Below are 10,350 nucleotides of genomic sequence, written 5' to 3'. Positions count from 1 at the left end.
GTGTATAGTATGTATATGTCTGATAACTTGTATATAGTATGTATTTGTCTTATAACTTGAGTATAGTATGTATGTGTCTGGTAACTTTTGTCTAGTATGTACATGTCTGACAACTTGTGTATAGTATGTATATGTCTGGTAACTTGTGTATAGTATGTGTATGTCTGATAACTTGTGTATAGTATGTATATGTCTTATAACTTGTGTATAGTATGTATATGTCTGATAACTTGTGTATAGTATGTATATGTCTGATAACTTGTATATAGTATGTATTTGTCTTATAACTTGAGTATAGTATGTATGTGTCTGGTAACTTTTGTCTAGTATGTACATGTCTGACAACTTGTGTATAGTATGTATATGTCTGGTAACTTGTGTATAGTATGTGTATGTCTGATAACTTGTGTATAGTATGTATATGTCTTATAACTTGTGTATAGTATGTATATGTCTGATAACTTGTGTATAGTATGTATATGTCTGATAACTTGTATATAGTATGTATTTGTCTTATAACTTGAGTATAGTATGTATGTGTCTGGTAACTTTTGTCTAGTATGTACATGTCTGACAACTTGTGTATAGTATGTATATGTCTGGTAACTTGTGTATAGTATGTGTATGTCTGATAACTTGTGTATAGTATGTATATGTCTAATAACTTGTGTATAGTATGTATATGTCTTATAACTTGTGTATAGTATGTATGTGTCTTATAACTTGTGTTTAGTATGTATATGTCTGTTAACTTGTGTTTAGTATGTATATGTCTGGTAACTTGTGTATAGTATGTGTATGTCTGGTAACTTTTGTCTAGTATGTATATGTCTGTTAACTTGTGTTTAGTATGTATTTGTCTGTTAACTTGTGTATAGTATGTATATGTCTGTTAACTTGTGTATATTATGTGTCTGGTAACTTGTGTATAGTATGTATATGTCTTATAACTTGTGTATAGTATGTATATGTCTAATAACTTGTGTATAGTATGTATATGTCTGGTAACTTTTGTCTAGTATGTACATGTCTGACAACTTGTGTATAGTATGTATTTGTCTGTTAACTTGTGTATAGTATGTATGTGTCTGTTAACTTGTGTATAATATGTGTATGTCTGTTAACTTGTGTATAGTATGTATATGTCTGTTAACTTGTGTTTAGTATGTATTTGTCTGTTAACTTGTGTATAGTATGTATATGTCTGTTAACTTGTGTATAGTATGTGTCTGGTAACTTGTGTTTAGTATGTATATGTCTGTTAACTTGTGTTTAGTATGTATATGTCTGGTAACTTGTGTATAGCATGTGTATGTCTGGTAACTTATGTCTAGTATTTATATGTCTGGTAACTTGTGTATAGTATGTGTATGTCTGGTAACTTGTGTATAGTATGTATATGTCTTACAACTTGTGTATTGTATGTATATGTCTTATAACTTGTGTCTAGTATGTGTATGTCTGGTAACTTGTGTATAGTATTTATATGTCTGTTAACTTGTGTATAGTATGTATATGTCTGTTAACTTTTGTATAGTATGTGTATGTCTGATAATTTGTGTATAGTATGTGTATGTCTGATAACATGTGTATAGTATGTATATGTATGGTAACTTGTGTATAGTATGTATATGTCTGTTAACTTGTGTATAGTATGTGTATGTCTGATAACTCGTGTCTAATATGTGTATGTCTGGTAACTTGTGTATAGTATATATGGGTCTGATAACTTGTGTATAGTATTTATATGTCTGTTAACATGTGTATAGTATGTGTATGTCTGGTAACTTTTGTCTAGTATGTATATGTCTGACAACTTGTGTATAGTATGTATATGTCTGGTAACTTGTGTATAGTATGTATATGTCTTATAACTTGCGTATAGTATGTATATGTCTTATAACTTGTGTATATTATGTATATATCTGATAACTTGTGTATAGTATGTATATGTCTGGTAACTTTTGTCTTGTATGTATATGTCTGACAACTGGTGTATAGTATGTATATGTCTTATAACTTGTGTATAGTATGTATATGTCCTATAACTTGTGTATAGTATGTATATGTCTTATAACTTGCGTATAGTATGTATATGTCTTATAACTTGTGTATAGTATGTATATGCCTTATAACTTGTGTATAGTATGTGTATGTCTTATAACTTGTGTATAGTATGTATATGTCCTATAACTTGTGTATAGTATGTATATGTCTTATAACTTGTGTATAGTATGTATATGTCCGGTAACTTTTGTCTAGTATGTACATGTCTGACAACTTGTGTATAGTATGTATACATGTATGTCTGGTAACTTGTGTATAGTATGTGTATGTCTGATAACTTGTGTCTAGTATATGTATGTCTGGTAACGTGTGTATAGTATATATGGGTCTGATAACTTGTGTCTTGTATGTGTATGTCTGGAAACTTGTGTATAGTAGATATAGGTCTGATAATTTGTGTCTAGTATTTAACTGTCTGTTAACTTGTGTATAGTATGTGTATGTCTGATAACTTGTGTATAGTATGTGTATGACTGGTAACTTGTGTCTAGTATGTGTATGTCTGGTAACTTGTGTATAGTATATATTTGTCTGGTAAATTGTGTATAGTATTTGTATGTCTGTTAACTTGTGTCTAGTATGTGTATGTCTGGGAACTTGTGTCTAGTATTTAAATATCTAATAACTTGTGTATAGTATGTGTATGTCTGGGAACTTGTGTCTAGTATTTAAATGTCTAATAACTTGTGTATAGTATGTGTATGTCTGGTAAATTTTGTCTAGTGCTTCTATTACATCAAGTACAGTAATTTTACTGTCTATTTCAGTTTATTTGGTTTCTCAGCTGAAAGAATTGTCAACCTCTGACATTATCTTATCATACTCCCCTGTGTCGTATCAGGAAAATACAAACATATTTTATATTATTTGCACAAATACCCTCTCTTATAGGACCAGTAAAATAAGTAAAAAGAAATGCGTGACGTCAGGATAAATACGTGCAGCGAGAAAGAAATTAATTCTAGTTTTTATAAATGATAGGAAATAAATAGAAGTTTCTTTCCATGATGATTCGCCATTTTGAGTAAGATGATAACATAATACAGAAAATCGGTTGTAGTTTTCGATCATAACTCTTAAAGTCAAGAAACGAAATCAAACGGGATCCTTTGTTGACATATTTGACTAAATACTGGAGGCATGGATAATACGTGCACGTGACAAACCACACATCTACCATGTGGATGATCACATAGAGGTGTATGGGTATATAACACAGCACTTAAGATATGGTTTACACCATTGGAATAAATCCAGTGCTATTGTAAGACCGCATTACGCTCACGTGACATTTAGACAAATCACTAGACAACCTGACCATTGACCGTAAAACATGTACATCAGTATCTCACTCCAAGGCCAACTGGAAATCGGTAAATCGTCCAAAATATAGGTTCGTTCTGAATCGATCGTGAAAGAAAACCTTAGAGTAAAATTTCCTGTAAATTCGTTTCCATGACAATGTATTTAAAACGACATATTGATGTCGTATGTTCTATTGTACTTTTATCCAGCTGATTGCGCTTCAGGTTTTATCATATTTATTACTAGTCGATATTTCTGACTTTATAGATTCATATATAATAATTAAGACGATATCATAAGTTGTTATTACTAATAGTGACGATAGGGCCTTATGTCAGTCCCAGATGTACAATGTTAGACTGTATACCGCGGTAACATCTGTGTTATAGCTGACTTAAATACTGTATTTTCCATACTGGAGCACTTCCTCCCCAGCTATCGGCTCCTGAGTGAATACACGAGCCTAGTGTTGGAGGAAACCCATCCGCAAAATAAGAATGCACACATTTTCAACCCGCTATTTCAAATAGCTGTGTATGTACTTATCATTGTGGTCACTGATATCTCACGTGACTTGTGGAGTATGTAATTGTACAGACATCTTTTGTATTTTGTTACATGTGATTTATTCCGAAACATTTGTTGAGACAAGTGATATGATTACTGCCCGAATGTCGCAGCGTTATAGAAGACACAGGAAACACTATATGCAAGAACCCCTCTAGTCATTTATAAACGCATGTTAAAGATGGAGGCTCTTTGACTCTAGGTATTCAAGCATTAATTTTATTGACATGTATATTTTAATGATGTATGACAAATTGATTTACAGCAAACACACCCTATGTTATTCTAGAGCAATGTCATTGTATTTGAATGTCCTACATAATCATATCCCAACAGGCTGTAGCTATAGGCTAGCTAGTGTTATATCTTTTAGGGTGGTATATGTCGAGTCTGTTTTTAAAATTCGAGGATCCTCAGAATTTACCTTGCGTCGTCATGTAGAATTAACGCAGATAATCACAACCACACATTTTACTTTTTTCCGTAATTCAAACGAGCCGTATAAATAATACGAAACATAATACGACAGGTGATAGCGTCACGACTAAATGCTTTAAAACTTTAGTTATGTGTGAAGCTGATTTGTATTGTTAAAGAATTACTTAAATGGTGAAAAAACATAACGCATCATATTTGCATCAGTGAAATATTTCATAAAAATACGAGAGCGCATCCTCAATATTACAATGTCCTGTGGTGATTCTTTACCACCGCCGATGACTTTTTTTTCTTTCTGATATTTTAATAATTTTATCGACAAGAGCTTGATATTTATTTTCCTTCAAAATTCCCTTTTTTAATGTTAATTAAAGGGAGAATTGTCCTCGTTTTTCATGAAACCCTTTTGAATTCAAGGTTTATACTAGAGGTTGTTTAATGGTGATTCCAAAGTTCTTTCCTGTATCAGCGAACAGAAAATACGAATTGTGGAGAGTACAGATGAGCTTCTGATCTGGTAAGGCAGGTGATCATCGCGAGGTGATCAGGACAGGTGAGGACAGGTGAGACTGTCTGACCTGCCAGAAATCATTAGGTTTCTCACTATAAATCACTCTCCAGCATTACTCAGCTATCCCGTGTCAGACAACTACAAGTATATTATTATGTAAAATGTATGTGTACCATGCCATCATGTCATTTGTTTGAAACGTTCCATGTCCAGGAAATAACTCAGTCCGTTAGATTCTAACATGGTGATGATCTAGTCGATATTTCCCATAAGACATGTCGTTTCAGTATACTTTGAGCATGCAATGGACACAAATTCTGTTGTTCAGATTCAAAAGAACTAATTTTTTACATATTGTTTCTTTACTTAACTGGAAAACATTTTAAGTCTGTAATAAATTGAACCATTTAAAGTAGTTTTTACCAGTGAATTATGTTTAAAGAATATATTTGCATATGTTCGTCCTTAATGTGTTCAGATTGAAAATTTACTGTTTTCCTGCAGTATTAGTCTCAACTGTCAATGGATTATGGCATTGAACGGATCCAACCTTGTTTGAATACACTAAATCAGACATGTGACTGCAGAGCTGTGATGTACACTGGCACACTACATACACACCAGCTACAGCAGGGTACACTGTGAGATCAATAACATAAACCAATCCTCATAAAAGGCAAGTTATTCATTACATTGTCAAAAGAATTTTCCTTATTCGAAAAGGAAGAGAACTATCTTCTAAAGTACGGATAATTTGTCGCCGTGCAATGTCACTTTTGATAAGGTATCTGCAGATCCTGTTACGTAACGTCAAATTAAGTAGAGAACTACTAATTCCAAACGATTGAACAATATACGTCTATTACAAACATACATGTTCCTTCAGGCCGGGATACACCCATCTCCGGAAATTGGCTAATTTAGTTCCAGAAACTAAAAGCTGAAGTAAGACCACTTGGCGCAAAAATATTCGAAAGCATTTAAAGTAAGGATAGGACAATTTTCAGATATTAAATCCACATTGATTTGACAATTTGCTAGCTTTTCCGATTGCCCTTAGGGCTTTTTATGTGTATAATGTCATTGCAGTGAGTTGAGGCAAGCCTATATCGGTTACAGCAATTCAGTAGGATTAAAGCCTCTCGCTAAATTGCTTATACTGCGACTAGAAATAACCATCAGCCTGCTGATTGATAATCACCCAATGACGTGCCTCGATGCATCGTATCTTAACCAATAAACTACAAATAGTTATTATATACATTATCTTAAGTTCACGTTTTGTTCGAAGACAGGTTTTGAGGGACACACATGTGAATCATGATTTTCTTTAATATATAAAGTAATATTCGTGGGATAAAGGTTTAGAGGATACTTTATGCTAGTAAATCACTTACCCTTTCCCTAAATGTGTCTTAATGCAAACCGTCTGTCAGTTGTCACACTTTTACGCTGTATATTACAAACCAACTGTTAGTTGTCATACTTTTACACTGTATATTGCAAACCCTGTCTTTTTTCACACTTTTACACTGTATATTGCAAACCCTCTGTTAATTGTCACACATCTTACACTGTATATTGCAAACCCTCTGTAAGTTGTCATACTTTTACACTGTATATTGCAAACCCTCTGTCAATTGTCATACTTTTACACTGTATATTGCAAACCCTCTGTTAATTGTCACACATTTTACACTGTATATTGCAAACCCTGTTAGTTGTCACTCTTTTACACTGTATATTGCAAACCCTGTTAGTTGTCACTCTTTTACACTGTATATTGCAAACCCTGTTAGTTGTCACTCTTTTACACTGTATATTACAAACCCTGTTAGTTGTCACTCTTTTACACTGTATATTACAAATTCTCCGTTAGTCACACCTTTAAATGTTATTGACCAAACATTCTGTCAGCTGTCTCACTTGTACATTGTTAAAAGCAAACCCTCTGTCAGTTGTCACAATTGTACATTGTTAAAAGCAAGCCATCTGTCAGTTATCACACTTTTACATTGTATATTGCAAATCATCTGTCGGTGTCACACTGTTACATTATAAAAGGCAAAACCCTCTACTTAAAACTTTGAGATAATACGTTTGTATAGGCCAAGATAGAAGTAAATTCATGTATATTATCAAATGATGAAAACAAAGATATGCAAAATACTGTATAAACCTTGCGAATATCTCGTATATCGATTTCCGCTCGCTGAACAAGTGGACCCTAATCACAACTTTCGCAATATTGGTTTATGAAATATTTTGATATTTACGGCTTAAATGGAATATCTTGCTTTTGTCATGAAGTGCACCCTCAACTTTTTTGTTAAACATTAAAATTCAATTCATTATTAAGAAAATATTGAATAAAAATATACACACACCATAGTCTCGAACATTAAAACAATAACGATACGAAAAGACAACAACGGAAAAGAAAGAACGCAAAAGAAAACAGAAGGATATCACGAATCCCAGCAAAAAGTTGAAATGGGGATCCAGAAGAGTAAACGCTGACTCTCAACTTCTATTAGTATGTTTGTCACCCATTTCTAAAGAAGTGTCTCGTTTTATGTTTGTCAGTTCAGACACCTCTGGCTTTGTTTACGACTTCGATAACATCACAGATAATTGTAGATAAAACGCTTATTTTGAAATGTTACATGTTTATTTTGAATGGAAATGGAAAAAATGTCTTTTCGTTTAAAGTTGAAGGCAATATGAGTAAGGTGTATTATTATTATAAAATTAACCACGTCGACTTGGACCACACACGCCGGGAAAAACACGACAGAAGAGAACAAACAAGTGTATAAGTCACATAACATGTTTCATTGTATTTATCATTTTTATCGTTAACGTTTATCGGTTAAAGAATTACAAGTCAATCTTTTCTTCTCGAATGATTTTAATGATGTAGAAAAACATTTGTTATGAGGGCACTGAAGCATGAGCCTATGGTCTGTCAACTCATTTAATTAAAGACTGAGTAAAAGGGAGTATCAATGCTCATTAAATAGAATTATCATAAGCCAAAACCCTTTGGTTTTACGCGGGATTATTTTAATGAAAATTAAACGAAACCAAAATAAAAATCTAAAATAGCCATCCAAATACTAGAAATAGTAAGCAGACTGTGTATTCTAAAAATTGCATACAAACCATTTTCAAAAGTGTGTTCTAGCGACGTTTGAACAACCGCGTGTTTGTGTGATCCCGAAAGTATCAATTGGACTGTTGTGATATGTGCACATAAATGAATAAATAAAGGTCGGTATTTACATGACGTCTTTGTAATGAGCCTGAAATGCAGACGTGAAGAGGTGAGTTTTGATGTCCTTCTTGAATTTGGCAAGAGTATTTGACTTTCTAATAACAGATGGTAAGCTATTCCACAACGTGGCCGAAACCCTCACAAAGCACAAAACGGTTTCCATAGGTCGCAGTACGAGATTTTGGGACACACAACAATGATTCTGACTCCGACCGCAGTGATCGTGGCGGCTGATACAGGGTAACAAGCTCATGTAGGTACTGGGGAGCTGTTCTATTCAGTGCCTTGTACATTGTATGTGTACACCAAAACTTTGTACTGCGCCCTGTATCGTACAGGTTACCAGTAAAATTCATATAGCACAGGTGTGATGTGCTCTCTCTTTCGAGTACGAGTAACCAGCCGTGCTGCAGTGTTCTGGACCCTCTGCAGACGACTAGTTAGTTTGTCAGATATACCACAGAGCAGGGCGTTACCACAATCCAACCGAGAGGTAACAAGTGAATGCACCAAAATCTTGTATGCATCTGCAGTTATAAACTGCCAGATACAGCCGATGTTCCTGATTTGGTAGTACATGTAACAAGATTTGGCAATAGCGTTCACTTGTTTCTCCATGTTTAGTGAACTATCAAAATATACCCCTAGGTTTTTAACAGCTGGGACAGTCTCAATAGTTCTGGCACCGACCTTGATCTGGAGAGCAATTGTATGCTGACACTTTCGCGAAAAGACGATTAGTTCCGTCTTTTCCTGATTAAGCTGTAGCATGTTGGCGTTCATCCAGGCACTGATATCTGTCAGACAAGCTTCCAGATTTTCTGAAATTGTATTCAAACTGTCCTGTGGTTTGATGACCATGTAAATGTGTGTGTCATCAGCATAGCAATGACGGCGCAGGCTATAGCGACGAAAAATCTCTCCGATCGGTTTAAATTACAGGCAATATTGCCGTGGTCCTAACACCGTTCAGTAAAATTCAGATGAAATGTGTGCTTGAGACTATATCCTGTTCATCGTAGTCTTTACAAAACATGCATAGTTGCAAATTTGTGGTTATTTCAACTTGGAAATCTTAGAAACACGCCACCAATATAACCTTTACCAGGAATTCGTGACGTCATTGTGTTGTTTTTGTGAAGTCATAATGGGTTATGTTATAATTATAAGCATGACAGTTACGTAACGAAAATGCTGCAGTGTAAACGCATTACAAACAGCGTAGGCGATTCACGAAACACGTGCTACAGTTAGCAGCTGAGTGTTAAGTCATGTGTGTAACGATGATTCTGGAAGTAATTCATATCTAGATACACTATGTACTTTACTTGTAAGTTTGTACAAGATTGATGTCGCAGATCCATTAATCTTACAAAAATTGTATAATAACTTGTCAATAGTATCATTACTGTTCTGATGACAGAAGTAGCGCTGGTAAAATATTGATCGAAAGACCATATGTAGTTTATACCGGTTATTATTGCATTGCATTATCCTATTAGACGATTGATTTTGAACCTATTGCATAGTTAAGGGAATTCCTTAGTGTCGTGGTTTAGTGACACAGACGAGATCAGTTGATATACTGCCTTATTAAGACTTTTTTTCTCCTTTCTTCATTTTCAATTCTTAAGTGTCTCTCTTGTAACCTTCATTTTTCCATTTTCAACCATGAGACACTATGTGACCTCACTGTAAATTATGAAGTCCGTTATGAATAAATCTGCTATTACTTCAGCATGTTGATATCAGGTGGTTTAGATAAGTTCATTCATTTTTTCGTCTTGTGTCGTCTTGTTTATATTCGATGTAGTAAGCCTTAAGTCAACCAATGGAACGATTCAATAACACAGGATACATGACTAATCACAATTAGTACTTAGCTATATTTCTATGTGTTTTATCGCTCATTGATTTAAACTATTGTCAGACACGTTTTCCATTCAAAACATTCTAGAATATTTGTTTTCATATTCATTATGAATTGTTTTGTTACGTTTGCACTTTCTCTTTCTTATTTATTCAATGGAATGTAACGAATTGCATAATACATAACGCCCGCATGAATAAATGTGATTTTTATACAAAGATTCAATAAATATCAATAACATGTCAGCGCGCGTGTTAAGCGGTCCGTGCTGCCAACGTCTACTGCGCAGAACCGGTGTTAGATCATTCCTGCTTC

This window comes from Mizuhopecten yessoensis, unplaced genomic scaffold (assembly GCF_002113885.1).
Source record: "Mizuhopecten yessoensis strain PY_sf001 unplaced genomic scaffold, ASM211388v2 scaffold8995, whole genome shotgun sequence".
In the NCBI taxonomy this organism is placed as follows: Eukaryota; Metazoa; Mollusca; class Bivalvia; order Pectinida; family Pectinidae; genus Mizuhopecten; species Mizuhopecten yessoensis.
This window is presented reverse-complemented; position numbering follows the sequence as displayed.